Source organism: Spermophilus citellus (genome assembly GCF_964194105.1).
Source record: "Spermophilus citellus genome assembly, chromosome: 9".
In the NCBI taxonomy this organism is placed as follows: domain Eukaryota; kingdom Metazoa; phylum Chordata; class Mammalia; order Rodentia; family Sciuridae; genus Spermophilus; species Spermophilus citellus.
Window position 1 is genome coordinate 85,765,251 of NC_138191.1, and position 23,516 is coordinate 85,788,766.

At 37.3% G+C, this 23,516-nt stretch overlaps 1 protein-coding gene across 3 annotated transcripts in view; it reads right to left on the bottom strand.

Annotated features, from left to right (window-relative positions):
* LEPR (leptin receptor) overlaps window positions 1-23,516 on the bottom strand; it is a gene marked incomplete at its 3' end in the record, with an annotated part of 187,561 nt that overhangs the window by 149,100 nt on the left and 14,945 nt on the right. For all 3 annotated transcript variants that reach the window (XM_081305679.1, XM_081305678.1, XM_081305680.1), the window contains exons 3-4: window positions 10,338-10,469; window positions 7,825-7,867 (exon numbers count right to left, since the gene is read on the bottom strand). The remainder of the gene's footprint in view (window positions 1-7,824; window positions 7,868-10,337; window positions 10,470-23,516) is intronic.

Here is a 23,516-nt window from a genome sequence, read left to right on the forward strand (position 1 = left end):
CAGAGCAGCTTTTTTTTTTCATATAAGTACCTCTTTTTCTGCCCAACCCCCAGTCTTCTTGATGCTGTTTCTTTTCAATGTTGCACAGCATGTGGGGAATATTTTATTTTTCTTTTCTACCCCTTGAATAAAGCAAGAGTTATTCCTCTCCATGTTCTCAGTAGGTGAGGAGGGTGGAGTTTTCCTTGTCCATCAGGTGGCTTGATTCCTTTTCTCAAATCTATAACTACAGGGCAGGTTTATGACTTCACTTCTTCCAAACCTAACTTCTTTGGGCCTACCTCTTCTTTTCATGGCTAATATGATTCTTCCACTCAAGTGGTTTATTTTATTTTTTTTAAATTTGTTCGTCTATTTGTCTGCATTTATTTACTTACTTACATATTTATTTTTTAGTGAACTGACTGATTAAGTACCCACTAAGATCAAGTTTCCTCCTTTGAACTTAAAACTTTAGGACCATGTTCCTGGGAGTTATGTTCTTAGAATGCAATGAAAGCTGCTGATTGTCTTCTACTTTCTACCCAATTGTTTGGGGAGGGGGGGTCATAGTTTAGTATTTAACAGATGAAGAGGAGGATGGTTGAGTTGGATGGTGGATTTAAAGATGAGGAAATATGCACTCTTTCTTAGAAAGCAGCTTTAAAGGGGCATAAAATATCTCCTCTAAGTCCATTTTCTATTTGAGCAAGTGAAGAGATATCAAGTATTTTCCTGTCTTTTGTCAGATGGATATTTCTGGAACTGAGGTTGATGAATGCCAGACATTGTTTTGGAAATTGCTTCATGATGAATCCTATCTCTTATCACTCCTTTATAGGTAATTCTTGGGTTCAAGTTTTTAACCTCTCTGTGTCTCCATTTCCTAATCGATATAAAGGGGATAGCTACCCATTGGGTTATTATGGGGCAGAAAAGGGATAGTCCATGTAAACTACTTAGAGATGTGGCTGGCTTAATAATTCTCCAGAATTATTACTATTTAATAATGCTGATATTGTTGTATAAAAAGTGTCCTATACTGAAAGCTATAAGACTAGGTCCATTTCCAGATTATTCTCTTCCAACTGAATAATCTTGAGCTTTATTTTCTTCTCTGTGGCTTAATTGTCTCATTTTTAAATTTATAGTGTTCATAATTCACTTGAATCAAATGTATGAAATATGATATGTTAAGAGCTTTGTAATGTTTGGAACAACTAATAATAAAAAATAGATTTTAAAAAATTAGGGCTGGGGATGTGGCTCAAGCAGTAGCGCGCTCGCCTTGCATGCGTGCGGCCCAGGTTCCATCCTCAGCACCACATACAAACAAAGATGTTGTGTCCGCCGAAAACTAAAAAATAAAATATTAAAAATTCTCTCTCTCTCTCTCTCTCTCTCTCTTAAAAAATTATAGTGTTAGGATATATAATCTTCAAAATCCTGCTTGCTCTGATGTACTAACATTCTGTGGAAGCTGTAGCAATACTTTGCTTCATGTATCCTCTGGGAAAGAAAATTCTTTATAAATCTGTATTAAACAAACACAATTCTTTCTAAAACCCACAAAGCAAAATACTTTAACACAAAGTTCATTTGTCCTTAGTTGACCCTAATGAATGATTCCTTTGCAGTGTATCTTTCTTTTTTCTTCTTTCTAGCCTCGTCTCTGGGCTTCTTTCCCTCCAATTCAGATCTCAGTGTCATTTTCCTTAACAGCATTGTAATCTCCAAAGTGAGATAGATCCTATATTAATATATTAATCAATTCATTGACTAACTACACCTTGATATATAAAATGAACAAATTTCATTCACACTATCAAATCAAACTTTTCTCATTCACTATACAATTTAAGGCTTTATTTTCATGGCAAAATATGTTCCCTGGTATTATTACGTACTTGTGAAATATGTCTAGAAGGGGAAAAGGTAAAAACAATTTGACAAATCACACATCCATGATTTCTTCCACCAGCCTGAGGCTTTATCCTCAATATCACCTAAGCAAACCCTGTGATAGTGGGCTATTTTCTACCAGGACTGTGCAGAAACTATCAATGAGAACCCTCAGCTGGATTCTGTCTGGTTCAACCTGCTAGTAACTACTTCTTTCCCATCACAGCTTCCATCCAAGTTGTACATCCATCTCCAAATCCCAGAATCACAATTCAATCTACCATAAGTTACTATCTACCCAAGAATTTCAGGTGTTTAAAATAACTCAGAGACACAATTCTGATCCAGAACCAGTGCTCTTAATATTTGTATAATTCCATACTTGGAAACAGAATTTCCCAATGGGTATTCAGCAAAAATCTGGTTCCATGAAATAAAAATTGTCTTTGTGAAGTAGAGGTAAAACATAAATTGGGAAGCACTCAGCCAAATGAAATCAAACAAGTTTGTTTAGAACAAGACTCGCCAGAGCCTTTAATATACCTATACACTGGGAATTTCTAAGAGATTAACAAGCACTTTTAAACATAGTCCCATTCAAAGAACATCTGTGAAGGTTTAGATTAATATTTAGCAAGTCACACTCTCAGCCCTCATTATGGTGACATGTACTTCCCAACCCTTCTGATATTGGTCTTAGTAATTTGACCTGTTTTGGCCAATGGAGTGCTAGAGGATATGATTGAAGTTTGGGCCTTAATACTTTTGTATCAATTAGTTTCCTTCTTGAACTTTGTCTTTGCCATGAAAAGCCATCTTCATTAGCCATCTGTCTCAGAATGATGGGAATTGCATGAGAAACAACCATTAGCATGAAAACCGGCCTACATAACCCACAACCTTGAAGTCAAGTCACCCAAGGAGCCTCACCTAGACAAGTCCTCTTGATAGGTATCTTTTTCATTATTCTGTTGTATTTTTCCACCATAGACACTATTTTATTTTTTCCTTTTCTATTTAAAAAAGTTAAGACCTATTCCAGCTCCAGGTTTTCAGTAACAGGAGTGAGTAAAGATATTCTTGGTCCCCACACAGTGTCCATTGGTGTAGGCAGTAACTACTTTTCTCAAACCTGTAACTGAAGAGTGGATCCACTGGTACAGTTGAACTGCAGACAAATGAGCAAGAGAATGAATGTGGATGGCTTAGAAACCACTTAGGCATTGAGACTGACATGCAGCAAAAGCTGACTAAATACATCTCACTGAAGTGGACTTCCATGCAAAAAAGGATGGGAAAATTAATGCTAGATGCCTTCAAATTCCCTCTTCTTACCAACCCACCTTCATTCTTCAGTGTTCAGCAAAATTAGAGTGCTTTTTAGGTTGGACATATATGCAGTTTTCATTGTGATTTCCATATTTATAATTCTACACAATAGACCTGAAGCTTGTGAACTGAGATGACAGCCCCATTATCCAACCCAACGTGGAACTTGCAGGGCTAATAATTGACAGAGCTGTCATTGGGATCCACGTCTGAATCTAAGCCCTGGTGATTTTCCTTGAAACTCTACTCCCCTTAATTCTTATAAGAGGGGCTTCATGTCTTTTTGTGTCTTTAATTCCAAATTTTTTACTTTCAGATCTGTCTGATTTGGAAAGACATCAGGTAATTAGAGAATCATTTCAAAACCAACCTCCAGTTGAATAAGAGTGCAGCTTGCATGTTTTGTGGCTTCCATTTATTTAGTTGAATAAAAATAGAAATCCAATGTCCTATATCCAAAATGATCATAGTAACTTTAAAAGCTACTCTAAAGAGACGAAGAGCTGCAGGAAATGACTAAATGGCACTGAAAGCAGTACTCTGCTCTTCAAAAGTTCAAAAATTAGACAATATGGGTGGCAGAAAGCTGGGATCTGAAGGAACCAGGAAATGGCCCTGAACAAATCCCAGAAGTTGTAATACAGACAGGTTATATGCACAAGTGCTGAAACCAACAGCTGAGTATGTTTAATAAACACTCATTGAACCCATCTGAGGTCAGGAGAGCTCTTCCTCATGGCCTTGCTCTTGTGTGTAACTCCTGCTGTTGACCAGGTGGCCCCAGACACAGTAGGCACTGCCTGGATATTGCAAGGCTCCTGACACAGTGCCCTCTGTGAGGCAGTGAGGCTCCATGATTCTATCCACCAAAAATATTTTACTGATACAGCACTGCCTTCCACTTCTTATAGGAGGGGAAATAGTTCTGAATTTCTGAAGGGTACTTTGGCCTTTGAATTCTTTCATGTATTTATCATTGGACAAAGAGTGCCCCTCTAGGGCTGGGGTGTAGCTCAGTGGTAGAGTGCTTGCCTTGCATGTGGAAGGCACTGGGTTCGATCCTCAACACCACATATAAATAAAATAAAGGTATTGTGTCCATCTACAATTAAAAAAAATTAAAAAGAGTGCCCCTCTATGCCAGGCACCCTTGCAGGGGCTGTAGCTGCTATAATGAACAAAGCTGACAAAACTCTCCACCATTATGTAGCTGACATTCTTGTGGGTGGAGGTATAAGCTACTCCGGTGGAGAAAAATGAAAGGTAATTAATAAGCAGAAGATGACACATTCTGTGGAAACCACTTAAGCATTAATGTGAATGGGATGGGTTAAAATTTTAAATAAGGTGATCAGGGAAGATCTCATTGATAAGTTGACATTTCTCCTAAATTCATGTTTTAAATTTTACAGCTGAAGAAGAAGAAGAAGAAGAAGAAGAAGAAGAAGAAGAAGAGGAGGAGGAGGAGGAGGAGGAGGAGGAGGAGGAGGAGGAGGAGGAGGAGGAGGAGGAGGAGGAGGAGGAGGAGGAGGAGGAGGAGGAGGAAAGAAGAAGAGGAGGAGGAGGAGGAGGAGGAGGAGGGGAGGGGAGGGGGAGGGGGAGGGGGAGGGAGGAGAAGAAGAATGGAATCACAACCAAGTGCTCTTTATGATTATCTCTAGATCTGAATGGGCTGAATTCTGTATGTATGCGTGTGCCTTTGCAGCTGGAATCTTGAGAAGGTATCTCTACTTTAAAATAACACACACACACACACACACACACACACACAACTCCCCCAGCAATTCTGATGCATGGTTAAATATAAATCTGTTTCCTTCCCACCTTATATTTTAGATTCTAGGCTTTAACAGATCCTGGTGATTCTGGGCATTCAATATTTTAAGTTATGTATATTTTTAAATCTTCCCAAAGTTTCCACCAATTCAATAGCCAAAGAGTTGTGCATAAATAGCTCGCAGCACACAGTGAGAAATAGTGATGTAATCCTTGTCGAGAGGTTAGCATCCTTGTCGAGAGGTTAGCATGGTGCTCAATACATGTTTCACTGTCATCACTATTGTGGTTACTATGAAAAGCTTAATGGAGAACTCTCTGTTCAATCTGGACCTTGGAAAAGGAACAGGATATAGAATAGAAAAGGGATGTAGCTAATACATTTGATTTTCTAGGCTGGAGAAATGCATGGCCAAAGACGTGGGAAAGCAGCTTATCAGGAGCAAAGGCAATTCTTCCTTTTGTTCAGTGCACAGTCACAGGGCTACTATACCACAAGCTCTGCAGGGTCAGGAGCTGTTTGTGTCCTCCCTGTCCACTGCTTTGTCTCAGCACTTAGCACAACCAGTACAAACAGATGGCAACATATGTTAAAGGTTTAGTGTTTTGTTCACAACTAAAAGCATATTCATTTTAGACACATCCCCAGGCAGTTTCTATGTCATATACCAACATTTTATTTTATTTTTTTATTGTTGGTTGTTCAAAACATTACATAGTTCTTGACATATCATATTTCACACTTTGATTCAAGTGGGTTATGAACTCCCATTTTTACCCCGTATACAGATTGCAGAATCACATCAGTTACACTTCCATTGATTTACATATTGCCATACTAGTGTCTGTTGTATTCTGCTGCCTTTCCTATCCTCTACTATCCTCCCTCCCCTCCCCTCCCCTCTTCTCTCTCTACCCCCCCTACTGTAATTCATTTCTCCCCCTTGTATTATTTTTCCTTTTCCCCTCACTTCCTCTTGTATGTAATTTTGTATAACCCTGAGGGTCTCCTTCCATTTCCATGCAATTTCCCTTCTCTCTTGCTTTCCCTCCCACCTCTCATCCCTGTTTAATGTTAATCTTCTTCTCATGCTCTTAGTCCCTACTCTGTTCTTAGTTACTCTCCTTATATCCAAGAAGACATTTGGCATTTGTTTTTTAGGGATTGGCTGGCTTCACTTAGCATAATCTGCTCTAATGCCATCCATTTCCCTGCAAATTCTATGATTTTGTCATTTTTTAATGCAGAGTAATACTCCATTGTGTATAAATGCCACATTTTTTTTAATCCATTCATCTATTGAAGGGCATCTAGGTTGGTTCCACAGTCTTGCTATTGTGAATTGTGCTGCTATGAACATCGATGTAGCAGTGTCCCTGTAGCATGCCCTTTTTAGGTCTTTAGGGAATAGACCAAGAAGGGGAATAGCTGGGTCAAATGGTGGTTCCATTCCCAGCTTTCCAAGAAATTAGTTGCACCAATTTGCAGTCCCACCAACAATGAACAAGTGTACCCTTTTCTCCACATCCTCGCCAGCACTTGTTGTTGTTGGACTTCTTAATGGCTGCCAATCTTACTGGAGTGAGATGGTATCTTAGGGTGGTTTTGATTTGCATTTCTCTGACTGCTAGAGATGGTGAGCATTTTTTCATGTACTTGTTGATTGATTGTATGTCCTCCTCTGAGAAGTGTCTGTTCAGGTCCTTGGCCCATTTGTTGATTGGGTTATTTGTTATCTTATTGTCTAATTTTTTGAGTTCTTTGTATACTCTGGATATTAGGGCTCTATCTGAAGTGTGAGGAGTAAAGATTTGTTCCCAGGATGTAGGCTCCCTATCTACCTCTCTTATTGTTTCTTTTGCTGAGAAAAAACTTTTTAGTTTGAGTAAGTCCCACATCTACCAACATTTTAATAAGAACCTAATCAGAAAGAATATGTTAAGCAAGATATATTTAAGCTACAAAAATAATACATAATCAATTGTTGGATTTGTATGCTATTACAACTTTGATTGCTATTGCTAGAAAATCAATTGATTTGCTGTTGCTAGGAAATCAATAAATTCTTTAGTATAGAAATATCCCTTTATGCCAAAGTTTGGAATTTTAACATTGCTTTATGGAAATATTCTTAATTTTGTCACAAATATCTGTAGTTTTCTAAACATTAAATATGGAATAAAAATTGAATAAATCTGTGTCAATTAATAAATTGTGAGCAGCCAAAAAATACCTTTGGCTAAGTTAAGCAAACAAATAGCATTTTATTAGAATGATTTAGTGCACTCCCCCAAATTAAGGAAAAATGGACAACGAGTCTTGAAAAGTCAGGGACCACAGTCTCAAGGTTCTGTACAGAAGGGAAGAATAGAGTATCTATTCAGAATACCATCATGAGGATGAATTAGCCCAACAGTTTTGTGTTGCTCTGCTCAACATCCAAATTCCTGCAAGAAGGCGACTGACCTGGCTTAGACCACAGGCTCAAACTTGGCCAGAGGAGGGAAAAATACCATAGTGTTGTTTCCTTTGGAACTAAATACAACTTGGAAAGGTTATTATCCAAAGGAAAATCAGAGCAGTGCTTCCAGAAGAGAACACAACGAACACTGAACATACAAAACCAGAATTCCAATGCAAGAACTAGTAACCACTTTGAACATCAATCATAGTACTGAGTTACATAATTCAGTGATATTCTTCAGAACCTGCGAAGCTGGGGTCTTTTTCCATTTACTTATTGGTCTCATATTTCTGCATAATTTTTAGTTTCTAATTTTTATATGTCTTTCCTCTCTCCTTTTAAATTGATTATTTGCTACTTTTAATTTACCTACCTTGGGCAGTCTCTATCCATTTTCATCTTCTACTCACCGTGACCTAAGAAATGAAAAAAACAAGCTTATTGGACATGTGCATATGTTGAATCTATGGCTAAAATGGATATGCTAAATGCCTAGGCTTTGTGTCATCTACATCAGCTGCTCAGAGACTTCTCTTGCTAACATTTAGACAGTGAAATTTATACATGATATGCCATCAATTTTAAGAATGTAATATCCCTTTATAATTACTTTAAAATTCGTCTTCGCCATATCATCAAAAGAAAAAAAAGGGTGAATATTTGCTCACTTTTACAAGTATAAAAATGGAGCCCCGAAGAGCTTAAGTACATTGGTGGAAAGCTAGTGTTTAGCCCCTGGTGTCCTGGTTTTCAGTCTACAAGATAGTTAATAGACTCAGCTATGTCAACATCAGAAGATCTACAGTATCATAGGTCAGAGGCAGCTTAAAACTCAAGGAATCACTGGGGGATACAATTGCAGGAAACAGAAGAGCACAAGGAAGATTCCACACGTAGCTGCTAGTAGCTGCTATACATTTACAACTTGGACAACAGTATCACAAACGAAAATAGACTTTGACTTCTCTGTTTAATTTAGCAACAACTTGAAGGTACTCATAATAATTTTGTAAATCTATAGGTGGCTCAAAACCATCTTAATTAATTAATAACCTAGAAAGGGTTATTAATATATTGAATGACAGAAGCAAGATTCCAGGTGGAACTATTGGCTAAAATAACTAAGATGAAATTTAGGGGTTGGGCTGGGGTTGTGGCTCAGTGGTAGAGTGCTTGTTAGCATGTGTGAGGCACTGGGTTTGATTCTCAGCACCATATGTACATAAATAAATAAAGGTCCATCAACAACTAATAAGAACATTTTTTTAAAAAGAAATTTAGCATGAATTTTTAAATTTCTCATATCTAAAATCCAAATTTACAAACATGGTAAAAGGAAAATCTGACTTGACAGCAATTAGATAGGTTTTGATTTACTGCAAATAAAGAAATAATAGTAACACCATTTATTTTGACATAGTGCTTGCTGGACATTATGCTAAGTACTATACATGGAGTGTCAATTTTCACAATAATTATTAAAAGTAAGCTGCATCATCTTACTGCTCCCTCCTCCTTATAGGTGAGAAAGCTGATTATTTGAGAAGTAAAAATGCCCAAGAGTCTAAAAACTAGTCAATGTTGAAACCCACAGTTAAACCTACATAAATTTATGTCTTAACCAATATATTGTGTATCTATGTCTTAACCAATATAAATGTCACTCATAAAAGACTCAAGGGAGGGGCTGGGGATGTGGCTCAAGAGGTAGCGCGCTTGCCTGGCATGCTCGAGGTGCTGGGTTCGATCCTCAGCACCACATACAAATAAAGATGTTGTGTCCGCCGAAAACTAAAAAATAAATATTAAAAAATTCTCTCTCTCTTAAAAAAAGTTTATTAAAAAAAAAGACTCAAGGAAGTCTGTTCGTAATGCATATTTAATTTGGAGAACAAAGTGCAGTTTTCAGTGTGTGTGTGTGTGTGTGTGTGTAGTTAGAGAAAGAGAGATATAGATATATTTTTAATATTTTTTTAATTGTAGACGGACACAATACCTTTATTTTGCTTATTTATTTTTATGTAGTTCTGAGGATCGAACCCAGTGCCTCACACGTGCAAGGCAAGCGCTGTATCACTGAGCCACAATTCCAGCCCCAGATACAGATATCTTTTATGGAGAGAGTCATATTTATTCTGAGAGTACTGGAAACCATGGCATATAAGTTATGAATGAGGAAGCTGAAAACAGATTCTTAGAGGTGCCTTCAAATATACAAATTTGAAACAAGAGTTAGTGTGTTGTTGAGAATTGTGCCTAACCCTGTCTCAAATTTTTTATAAAAATAGAGTGGGCAGGAGGGAGCAGGGGACATAGCTCCAGTGGTAAAGTGTCCCTGGATACAATCCTGACATGCAACAGAGAGATAGAGGGTGGGGTTGGGGGGAGAAAGGAAGAAAGGAAGGAAGGAAAGGAGGGAGGGAGGGAGGGAGGATCGTGCCTAGGCATTGAATTTGGCCAGACTGGATCACCTCTTCTAACCATGTGACCTTGTACCTGTTTTCTCACCTGTATGTGCATGATGATCATTCCTGGTGCTGCTGTTTGGAAGCATTAGAAACAATGCATTTGAAATGCCTTTGCATAGCCCTGGAACATGGAAAGTGATCAAAGCAAACATGGAAAGATTTGGTTTTTGTTTTTGTTTTTATTATTGCTGCTCTTTGTGGAAGTTAAAGAACAATGAACTTTGCCTCCATGTAAGGAAGAATGTTCAAAGATGGTAACTCTCAAGAGATAGTGCACTACTTCCTAGGGGTACTTAGGCAGAGTTCATGTATGTTTAGGAGAATACTACACTGCATAGCTTGAGTTTGGGATTAGATGCTAACTGCAGTCCCTTTTAAAGAGGAGATTCTATTTAAGAAACCATCTGCTTTCTCTTACCTACAAAATGAGCTCTCTGGGCAGCGGGGAACGCTTGATTTGAGTTGCAGCAGTAGGATGAGAGTTCAGGGAAAGATCTTCACCATTTTTTCCACTCCCCATTGGGGTCAAGTTCATACCCTCTGCAGAAGTCTGACAAGGAAAAGAACTATTTGTAATCTCAGGTCAATGGGCACACTTCACAGGGGGAAGCAGCCCTGAAAGCACGGTAACTTTGGCATCAAATCATGCTTTTTTTAAAAAAAATACCTATATACTTTTGATTTATAGCCCCAGCTAGATGGCCCAGAGGAATAGAATTAGGAATGGAAAGGTTGCATGTTAACTTCCTTAGCCACTCCACTCCTTCTCCCAAACTACAGCCCTGCTATTGAATTACAGCATATGTTCTGAGTTGCTTCATTTTACTACCTCACACAAGCATACCACTGGTGAATGGATTTTATCCTTTGCTTTTTTTTTCCTTAGTATTTGGTAGACCTGGGGTTTTGAAGATATGAGTTGCTCTTTGTTTCATCATTTGAACTATATTTAGTAATAGCATATCTATAAAGGTGGAAAAATATTTTACTCTTACTAGAGTAAGAGTAAATTTGGAAATTCTTCAGGGATGACAAAAAGAGAAATTACAAATTGATCTCAAGTCTTAGGGAAGTGTCTTGGGCCTTTTGTTTACAGGCTAGAGAGATGAAATCTGCCTCTTTGAAGTTTTCCTCTTGACACATTTCTGGCTAGACTGAGGTAAATTGATGAGATTTTTCTAATATCACGGGATGTTATGTTTCTCTTTTGGACTTTGGAAATTGTTCACAATATGAAATTTATTAAAATCAAAGTATACTCTGTCCCAGATGCTGTTCCTCCTGCCTGTAAATCTCCTCCCCCCTTTTCCTGTTATAGTTTTATTGGTACATTATAGTTATACACAATAATGGCTCACTGTGACATTCATATATGCATATAACATAATTTATTCTGATGTATTTGCCAGTATTTCTTCTTTCTCTTCACTCTTCCCCTTCCTCTAGTCTTCTAGTCTTTTATTTTTCTACTTTTCTTTAGGTCTTTCCTTAAATATATCATTTTTTCATAGAGCCTTCTCTGACTACCCTCCAACTTGCATGGTGTCTCCTATTCTATGCTTCCATAGAATTCGACCACTTTCCTTCTGCAAATACTCAAACTTTGTAGTTATGTATTTATCTATGTGATTAATTTATCTCTCTCCCCAACCAAAGTATAAAATACCAGTTATATCTTGCTTTCCATTATGCCCTAACACTTAGCAAAATGCTTGTACGTGATAAGTGCTTAATAATATTAGTTAAATGAGTGAATGAACTAATGATATTAAATCAGAGAGAAATAAACCAATGTTAAATTCCTAACATGTTAAGTCTCTTCTAAATGTTTAAAGTCACTATAGCCTTTTTAGTACCCACATACATGAATATTGGTGAGTTGATTTTACCATTGCTTTGTTTTTCTTAATGAATGTTTGGTAGTATTGATGCTTTGAGGCCTATGCTGCCCTTTGCTTTATCTTTTTTTTAATTTATTTTTTAATTATAGGTGGACGCAATATCTTTATTTTATTTAATGTGGTGCTGAGGATTGAACCCAGCGCCCCACGCATACTAGGCAAGCGCCACAACCTCTGAGCCACAACCCCCTTTGCTTTATCTTTTAAACTGCATTTCGTAGTGGTGTATTTGCAAATGTGGAACATTACTCCCCATTTTTTTATTTTAAAAGGCTTGACACTATAGGATTTTGTTTATGAATAGATCCTTCTTGGAAACATGATTTTCTGTTTGTCCATCAAAGATTCGGTCAAAGGTCTTCTGCAAACACAGGTCAACCAGATCATTTTTTTGACTGGCCATGTGGATAAACATATTCATGCACAAAGGGCATGAGCAGCATGAACATTGTACAGGTACAAGACCTGACACAGTTTCATTACTGCATTCCCCAATATTTCCTAGGATAACAATGTTGTCCAGACAGTGTTTAGGGAAAAGTAAAAATTTAACTCAAAAGGTTAACAGCAGTGGTTCTGAATCAATCTGACAAAGATTTACTTTTTGGTTTTGTTTTTTGTTTTTTTCTATACCATGAACCCCACTCCCTTACCATAAATTCACAAGGTAGGGCCCACATCCATCATGTTCCTCATCTTACTCCCGGTACCCAGCACACAGCAGGTGCTCAATAAGCAATCATCAAGTTGAATTCCACCTTATTCTAATTCTCCATGCATGGAGGCAAATTAGGAATAATCTGACCAAAAATAAATAGAAACTCTTATGTCAGCAGGAGAAGTTTGGTTATAAAATAATATCTTGGTTACCAATCATCATGAGTATTGTCTTTCTTTACTGCTGTTGACAAGAACACTTTGGATACCCATAAATCAAACACATTCCTATACATCAGTGATGGATCCACTGAAAGAGAAATTTGGAAAACTACTCCATTCACAATAGCCTCAAAAAAATAAAATAAAATACCTGGGAACCAATCTAACAAAAGAGGTGAAAGACCTCTACAATGAAAACTACACAACACTAAAGAAAGAAATTGAATGAAACCTCAGAAGATGGAAAGATCTCCCATGCTCCTGGATAGGCAGAATTAATATTGTTAAATGGCCATACTACCAAAAGCATTATATAGACTTAATCAATTCCTATTAAAATCCAATGACATTCTTCATAGAAATAGAAAAAGCAATCATGAAATTTATTTGGAAAAACAAGAGAGCCAGAATAGTCAAAGCAATCCTTAGCAAGAAAAGTGAAGCAGGAGGCACCATAATACCAGACCTTAAACTACACTACAGAGCAAAACAAAACAAAAACGGCATGGTATTAGCACCAAAATAGACATGTAGACCAATGGTACAGAATAGAAGACATAGAGACAAACCCACATAAATACAGTCATCTGATACTAGACAAAGGTGCCAAAAACATTCACTGGAGAAAATATAGCCTATTGAACAAATGGTGCTGGCAAAACTGGAAATTGATATGTAGCAAAATGAAATTAAACTTCTAACTCTCACCTGCACAAAAATCAACTCAAAGTGGATCAAAGGCTTAGACACTAGAACAAAGACCCTGTGCCTAAGAGAAGAAAAAATAGGCCCAAATTTCACCATACAGGCAACAATACATATTGATGAGGATGTGGGAGAAAGGGTACACTGATACATTGCTGGTGGTACTGCAAATTGGTACAATCATTATGGAAGCAGTATGGAGATTCCTCAGAAAACATAGAATGGAACCACCATTTGACCCAGCTATCCCACTTCTTGGTTTATATCCAAAGGACTTAACATCAGCATGCTACAATGATACAGCCATGTCAATGTGGCTAACAATAGCTAAACTATGGAACCAACCTAGGTGCCCTTCAATAGATGAATGGATAAAGAAATGTGATATATGTATTCAATGGAATATTACTCAGCTTCACAGAAGAATGAAACTATGGCATTTGCCAGTAAATAGATGGAATTGTAGAATATCATGCTAAGCAAAATAAGCCAATCCCAAAAAACCAAAAGCTGAATGTTTTCTCTAATATGTGGATGCTAACTCACAATAAGCGGAAAGCACTAGAGAATAAGAGTCACCTTAGATTAGGTAGAGGGAAGTGAAGGGGAGGGAGGGGAGAGGATGTGGGGATAGGAAGAATAGTAGAAAGAAACAAACATTATTACTTTATGTATATATGTGACTATATGACCAATGTGATTCTACAACATGTACACTCAGAAAAATGAGAAATTATATCTCACCTATGTATGATGTATCAAAGTGCATAAATGCATTCTACTATCATGTATAACTAATTAAAACAAATTAAAAAAAATTTTAAAGACACTTAGGAGCTAGCTCCTCTGTGGAAACTGCCCTTGGAAGCTGTTTTTGAACCATATGAGGAAACTGTCTCCTTAATTTTTAATCACACCAATTTTACTGCACCCCAACAATTATTAGATGTCTTAATCATCCATTTTACTCAATTCTTTACTTCAAATAATTCCTTATTAAGTGTTTAAAATTATCTAATTGTGACAAAATATTTTGGACATTTTTAAAACTAAGGGTAGGACCTTCCTCCATCCTGCTGATCACTGGTATAGGATACACTCACTTGGATACCAGGGATGTTCACTGTTCAACTTCTCACATAAAGTTTAATTTCTATAATATATACATGAGTTTTCATTATAAATATTAATGGTAAAGTCATAAGTGAGGTTGGGTTATCAGTGATACATCATTAACATTAAAATAAAAATTCTTCTGTTTACTTATTTGGGAAGGGAGCCCCCTCCACTCCTTCTACCAAATGACAGCCATGTTTATAAATTACAGTAGGAAAGGATACTATTCATTTATCAAGGTTTCTAAGAGTTGCTATTAAAAATAAGTGCTTGTTCATATGATGAAAATGAAATTAGAGCTCTTTCGAACTGTCTCGAAGGACAGAACTAGAACCAAGAGGTTAGAAGTCAGGAAAAACAACTTATAATCGTTGTTAGGGAAGACCAACCAACAAGTAGCAAAACTCTATTTAAAATACATAGCTGCCAGTTGCTTGGCTTCTGATTTCTGTGCTTGCAGCATAAAGGACTCACCATAAAAATCTAGAAATTATCTCCTTGGAGAAGGGGGTGAGGCAAGAAGTCTTACTTCAGTCTCTCTGGGGCTTTTGAAACACCAACATTAGCATAGTGAGGGTTTGAAATAATGCTGCTGATTAGAGAACAATGTGCTCATCCAGTAGCCAGTAGAATTTGAGAGTTTCCAATAAAAATTGTGGACTAAAATTTAGAGGAAAAGGGTAGCAGGGTGCCCTGGGGAGGGTAAGAAAGCCCAGGCAGGCAGAGAGGAAACATTTTCCCCCAAATAAACCCTTTTTTCATTTTGCTGGTTGTATGCCACCCTTTATAAGGTCTCCTGGCCTACTAGGACCTAATCTCACATCAAATGTCACTGCTGTGTGCTGTGTGCACAGGTTAGGCATGAGTTTCTCCATTTCACCAGCTCTGCAATAATCCTTGGGGGAGTCAAGAAGCGCTGGAACAGAAACAAGAATGAGGATGAATACAGCATTTTCTTATCAATACAAAACTGGGGTGCCCATAGGAGCTGTTCCACCTGGCCAAAACAGGTCAGCTTAATCAAGTACAAATACCTGTGTATCAGATAACTATACGAGGGCATACGTAGACACCCTCTGGCTGTTATTAATGGCCACCTTCACCTGAACAAAATCATCCTAACTAGATGCAGTGCATTGATTTACAGAGCCTTGCTCTTTCTGGCTGGAAATTTCAGGTGTAAATGTCAAATTTCTCATTATAACTCCTGATTTCTGCTCCTTCAAGAGAACCTGGGGATTAGTCATATGTTGCCAATGGCGTAAATTTCAAATGTCCAGGCCTGTTATATCTGGCTTCAGCCTAATTTTATAGCCCAATAACTGCTTCTCCCCTTCACAAATTCTCCTTCCCGTCACCCATTACCCCCTGTGATGTTCCCTTAACTTTTACTCATGCCACTCTCTTCTCTGCATTATCCCAAACTCTCAAGGACACACACACACAGACACGTACTCTCAGAGATTGATCTCGTCATAGCTCAGTACGTATCAGTAACTCCACACTTCATACCACAAAGACAGCCCCAGTTCATCTATAGTAGAGGTCATTGCAAACTGCAGTCTGAGGACTATGTACAAAAGCATTTCCTTTGACACAGTTAGGGTATGTAGGATGTTCAACAAAAACTTCCTGAAATCATTGCCAATGTTTAAAAAGTGGAATTTTCTATATTAAAAAAAAATCTGGACTTCCAGTTTCTTTAAAAATACTAGAGAATGATGTATCTCAGCTCACCTTTCTACATAGTCAAAAATCAGCCAGTACTGAGCAGCAGCTGTTCTCTTTCATCTGAGGCTTTGTTACAGTTTCTAGCATTCCCGTCTTTCTTTTACACCCTTGGTTTATTTATTCAGACTCCCTGGTTGAATGCTGTGGGCATTTGAGTTTGTATATGCAAAACACACATACATAAACACACACACACACACACACCCCACCAGGGGAACCTCAATGTCCAATCCACATGGCTCTGTAGAGCTATAGTTCTCAGTAAGGGTCCTGAGACAACAGAGCAGAAACAAGATGAACTTGCTCACATAGTGTCAGCCCATCTCCCAGCCAAATGTTATCGCCTCCCTTCCTCCTATTCTAGGTAGTAATGCCAGTTCTAGTCCTCTGTGGATTTTGTTCCAACGTTTTTTATTCAAAGGCTGCAAAACAAAAATATATACCACGGCTCTTCCATCCATATTCTCAGTAAGTTTTTCAATTCAGAATGCCTGGATCACAGAAAAGTTGCTAAGATAGAAAAGATTGCTCCCATCTTACAACACCCCATACTCACCTTTTTCTATTGTTAACATCTTACATTGGAATGGAATTATGCTTTGGATAAAGCTCCTGTTAATGCAGAAAGTATTCAGAGGTGAAATGATTAGATTTTCAGAGATATAACTTAATTGGTCCGTCCTTATTTGAATGCACTGAGTGGATGGTAACTGTACCTAGTTAGGACATGACTGCAATAGGCAGATCACGGGGGCATGTCCTGGAAGGGTTGTTCTTACTGAACAACCCCACCCCACCCTCATTTCCTGACCCACCATGAGTTGAGCATCTTTCCTCCCCTGGGCCTTTCCCCCATGTTGGGCTTCCCAGAGCAATGGAATCAGCCATCTATGGACTGAGACCTCTGAAACCATGAATCCCAAATGAACTTTTCTCCTCTAAGTTGTTCTTGTCAGGTATTTTTGTCACAGTACCTAAAAGCTGACAAAAACATATGGTTTACTTGTGACGATTGTAAACCAATATTAACACGTGATTATTAACTAACATCCATACTTCATTCACATTTCCTTTGTTATTTATATTTTCCCACCTAATGTCCGCTTTCTGTTCTTAAGATTCCATCCAGGATACCACATTACATTTATTCATGGTGTTTCCTTAGTCCCCTCTGGGCTATAAGAGTTTCTCAGGCTTTCTTTGTTTCCTACAACCATAACAGATTTGAGGAGTACTGATCTAGTATCTCACAGATTGCCCCGCAATTGGGAATTTTTTTTTTTTTCATGATTAGACTAGGTTATGAGCTTGGGCAAGAAAGACCACAGAAAGAAAATGACATTGTCATCACTTCATATCAGGAATACAGATTGTTGATCTGATCCCCTGGGTGAGGGGGTGTTTTTCAGGTTTCTCCACTGTCTTATTCCCCTTCCCTACACTGTACCATTTAAAGGGAGTCATCATGTGCAACCCACACTTAAGGACTGGGAAGTTGTGCTCCGTCTCCTTCAGGACAGACTATCTATAGAAATTATTTGAATTCTTCTGTATGGGGGACTCCTTCATTCTTTCCTGTTTATTTGTTCAAACATTTACTTGTATCAGTAGAGATAGACTTGTGGATATTTATTGTATACTTTGGATCATAATCCCATACTACTTTATTGATTCTTGTTGCCCAAGTTTTTCTTTCCTTTAGCTTCTGCTTCTCTTTAACATACCGCTACCCTTGTGTGAGGTTTGTTTTTGTTTGGCTTTTTTTTTTTCTTTTTTTTCTTTTTCTTTTTTTCTTGCTTTCTGGTACTTTGGGCTTATTTTTATGTTTTCTGCCCCAGTGCTGGAATGAACCATTTTTCCTGAAGCCTGTTTATTTCATTGGAGAGTAGTATTTGAAAACAAGATCTGGGTGTCTTTATCCATCCTATGTGTATTTATTTTCCCCAGCAAATTTCTAGTTTTCCGAAGTGTTCCAAAGGTAAGCTTTTCTGTGAAGAGTTCCACGACTCCTTTCTCTAATAATTTCTTTTCTAAAAGATATTAAACACAGTACTATTTGGAAGTGGGAGTGAATGTGTGAGTGGGTTGGTATCTATGCCACAGCTATGCCCTGTGAAAGAAAAAAGAGATGACATGCAATTTAGAGGGAATATAGATCAAAGTCAGGCTAGTTTATTTTAGAAATTCACTACATCAAGTACAAAGATGCACTCTTTTTAGGACACAGGGAGGCAGATGTAGAGAGCAATGACAATCAGATGCACCCTGATTGGGCAAACCTGAGGTGAATCTTCACTCTTCTCATTGCTGATGTGTAATATGAATTAGGTCCAGACTCTTGTTTGACTTACATTATGTAGATAGGGGGACACAGTTTAAAAAACAAAACAAAGCAAAACAAAACAAAGACAATTCAGTGATAAGTAGAATGAAGAAAACTGAACAAGAAAGCAGCAGCAGGTATGAGAGACACTGGCTCTATTTTAGATTATGTGGTCAGTGAAGTCCAAGTGAGGAGTGGCATCTAACAAAAACCAAAATATCAATAGAGTTAACTATACAAAGGCTTGGGGAGGGACTATCCCAAGGTCAAGCGCTCTTGGGTAAGATAAGCCTAGAGTGTTAAAATAACACAGAAATGACTTGAACAATGGAAATGACACAGAGCTGCCCACTGAATAGGTTAAAGAATCATACAGAGGGTAGATAATTGCAGATCTTGGCAAAATGAATTGGAATATACTCTGTGTGTAACAGGAAGTTGTGCCAGTTCTTCACAGATAGCCTTTCAGCTCTCTTCACCTTTCTTTGCCTTGAGCAGTGATAGCAGAGTTGGATTTGGGGAACATTTCTTCTTTTGCTGTGCAATGCCAAGTTTTGTCAGTAGTGGGTACCAGAAAGATAAGGCAGAAAGAGGGGGCTTCACTTTTCTGATTTGAGTACTTTTTTCCTCTTTTTCTTTTCTCCTTCCTTCCTTCTTTCCTTCCTTTTCTTTCTTTCCTTTTCTTTGTCTTTTTCCCTTATTTTGTCACACACAGCTGTCAGACAGGCAAGAAGTGCTTTCCCACTAAGTTTCGATGGTACCTCAAGGGGAAGCTTTCTAATGAGTTTGGCCAACATTCATCCCAGGGGGGCAGTTCCATGCACATTTCAGTGACATCCATAGGTGGCTTCCCAGCAAGTCTTAGCAGCACTCAGCTAGCGGGCAGCTCCCAGAGGTTAACTTCCCAAAAGATTTTAGTAGTGCCCCTGTTGGCTTCTTAGCAAGTATTACCTGCAACTCTCCAGGTGATTTTCTGTATGCCAGCATCTTAGCAAACTTCACCATCCAGGGCAAGTAGAGCAAGTCTGTTATCCTTGGGGCCAGGAGTAGGTAGAACAAAAAAAATTCCACCCTAGGGGAGGAGCAGGAATACATGCTGAATTCCTAAGCAGATAAGCATAAATTTCACACTAAAGGAGTATTTACATCAGCTCCCTCTACCTATTAGTTATGTCTTACTACGAGAAATGAAGAACACATTTGATAGACTCATCAGTAGGTTGAACGTAAGAACTGGTGGGATTGCACAAGTGTCAATAGAAGCTTCCAAAATTGAAAAACAAAGAAATGAAAGACTGGAAAAAAAATGGTACAAGCGTCCAAGAACTGAAGGACACTTACAGAAGGGTAACACCAGTTTGAGAATAACAGAAGGAGAAGAAAGAAGGGAACAGAAAAAAAATATTTGAAGTAATATTTTATCAGATAAAAATATGAGAGTCTTACGAATGGAATGAATATACTTTGTATACAGAGATATTTTAAAAATTGCTCTATATGTGTAATATGAATTGTAATGTATTCTAATGTCATATATAAAAATTAGAACAGAAAATTAAATACATATATTTATCTGAGAGTCACTCAGATTAAGTATAAATATCACCATCAACTTCAATTTTAAAACTATATAAGTTATTTATATTTTTAATTCTGCTATGCTATTAGTAATGAAAGAAAGTTGTTATATCTAAAATTTTAAAAAACAAACACACTTATTTGGAATCAAAAGAAAATTATTAAATAAGTTTATTACAAGAAACTGATAAACCTCTGAACAGTGTTTTTAAAAAGGAGTAAAAAGAAGATATCACTCTACATTCCACAAGCTTTAAACAGGTAATAAGGGATTCTACAAGCAATTCTAAGCTAACATATCTGACAATGTAGATGAAATAAATTTCTTGAAAGACATAACTGACAAAGCTTACTTGAGATGAAAGAAATAACTAGAATCCTTACCTGCCAAAGAACTTAAACTTATAGTTTAAAAAGCACAACCAATCAGAGAAAAAGACAAAATTGGACTTCATCAAAATTCAACTTTTATGCATCCATGGACACCACTGACAAAGTGAAAAAACAATTAGAAACACAATGGGAGAAACTATTTGCAAATCTTAATCTGATAAAGGACTTGCATCTGGAATATATAAAGAACTCACTCTAACAACTCAGTAATGAAAAAACAAACAACCCAATTTAAAAATGGGCAAAGAATCTGAATAGACATATCCAACGATATACAAATAGCCAAAAAGCACATGAAAAAAAATTGCTCAGGATCATTGGCAAGTCATGGATTAATCTTTTCCAAAGAAATGTTTGATGCTTTATCTGTTTCTTGGGAGGTCATCTCTAAGCTCTTGCAATGTCCCTTTGTTGATCTGGAGGTCTTATGCCATGCTGATAGTCTATGCTAAAAATATGAGTCAGAATGGGTGTCTACCAACTTGCTGTGTGGTCTATGCTAAAAACAAGATTTGCAGTAGACTCTTTGGGCCATGAAATACAAGGCAAACCTCTCAAAGAACTAGAACTAAGGTCAGCCATGTGGGTGGTTAAATATGTCTACATAGCTCACAGAGGTGTTGGTCATATTCAGTTTCTAATTATGCATGTGAGGAATTTAGAAGTTGCCATTCCATCCTAATAATAAGTAAAGTGCTGAACAAATGGAAAATTCCACAACAATTTTCAGATCAATGAGAAGGAATGTCACAGGTAACCATTGCCCCCACCCCAATTGGGGGCATATAGGCAACAGAGAATCACAACACACAGAAGGAACTAGTGCTGGAATAGGAAAACTTGAACTGGAATTGATAAGGTGCTAGAGGATCAGTGTATACAAGACTGAGAATGACAAATTCCAGGGGGATCAAATCATAGGAGGACTCTCATGCCTTTTAGTGTTTTAGATCTAGAAGCTTGACCAGGTTCTCACAGTACATGTTGGATGAAAATCCCCTCATGTTTCTGATGAGGCCTGGAAGGAAGGAAAGGAACCATTTTGAAATATACCAGAGCACTGTTTTTCTTAACAAGTTCTGTCTTAAGAGGAAATTAACTAACCAAAGCCTAACCTGCTAGGGTTTTAACAGAGTCTAACTGACCTGGAGGAAGAAAAATACCCAACTCTAGCCCTATCTCGTCTTCTTGATTCATCAAAGCAAAAGAAAAGGCTGAGAAACACTTGTGCAGTTCAGTCCAGAGGCACAGGCTTACTAAAAGACAAAACTAGTCATAGAACTGTAGAAGGCTTCTCCTCTCCTGTACTTTACCACAATATTACTAAAGGCAATATTTACAACACTTCCTTTTACCCAGCACATCATGCCCAGATAGCAAGAAAACATACAAGGCATACTAAAAGACAGAATCACAACTTGAAGAGAAAAGAGCAAGTATCAGAACCAGAAATGGCAGGAATACTGAAAAATCTGATAAGTAATTTAATATAACCATGATTAATATGTGAAAAGCTCTAAGGGATAAAGTAGATAGTGTGTAAGAACAAATGGGCAACTTAAGCAAAGAGGAAAGAACCTAAAGAAATGCAAGAGAGTAGAAAGATATGGAGAATGCCTTTAGTGAAGATATTATTAGACTGGACATGGATGAGGAAAGACTCTCTGAGCTTGAGGATCAATCAATAAAAACTTCCCAAGCTGAGACTGCAAAGAGAATGAAGACTAGAAAAAATAGAAGAGATGATTCAGGAATTAGATAATTATAAAGGTCTAACATATTGTATGATGTAATGCCAGGAGGTGAATAAGTGAAGTTAATATTAAAATGTTTATTTTTATTTTTTATTGACCTAACAGATAACAAGTTCAACATAATAATAGCAATAATTTATTTGGTTATGTATGGTTAGGTATATATCTTGTGTATATATATGGTATGTATACTTAGATAGAAGTGATATGAATGACAGCACTGATAACGGGATGGGAGGGAAGAATAAGGTTATTTTGTTATTACAAGGTATTCACACTACCCATGAAGCAGTGCAGTGCTATTTGAAAGTGGGTTTGGATTTGTAAGTTTATATTACAAATTTTGAAGTAATCAGTAAACAAGTAAAACAGAAGAAGAGAAGAGGAGGAGGAAGAATGCTACTGAGAGAAAATAGAATTACTTCAGACAGTCTTTCTTTAGCCATGTCCAGTCTAATAATGAGTCCATTAAAGGTATTTTAAATCTCTGTTCCCATGTTTTTTTCAGAGGGCTATTAAACAGCAGCAAAGAAGTCGATTTTCCAAGGAAACATATCAATCCTTAACATGTGTGCGGCTAAAATACTCAAAACCACAAAAGGCAGAAAAGGAGTGGAAGACAAAAACAAAAACAAGAACAAGGACAACAAATAGAAAATGGTAACAAATACAGTAGATGTTAATCCAACTACGTCAATATTCACTTTGAGTATCAATTGTCTAGATGCACCAGACAGATGACACAGATTGCTGGAGTGAATCAAAAAAACAGACCTAACTATATGCTCTTTATAAGAAACCCACTTGAAATATAAAGACAAATATGGGCTAAAAGTAAACTGATAAAAGTATAACATGATAACAATAATCAAAAAATGGGAGTAGTTGTATTAATTTTATTAAGAGCAGAATTCAAAGTAAAGTTCTCATGGAAAAACAGGGGTATTAAATAGCAATAAAGAGGTCAACTCTCCAAGAAGACATATCCATCCTTATCATGTATGTGCCTAACAACAAAACATCAAAATATGTTAGGAAAAAACTTGACAAACTGCAAAGAAAAATAAATCAATGCACTATTATCATTGAGCACTTCAATACTCCTTTGTCAGAAATTGAGAGATCCAGAAGTTATAGATTCATTAAGGATTTAGTTGAACTCAACAACACCATCAACTAACTGAACATAATTGATATCCATGAACTATTTTATGCAA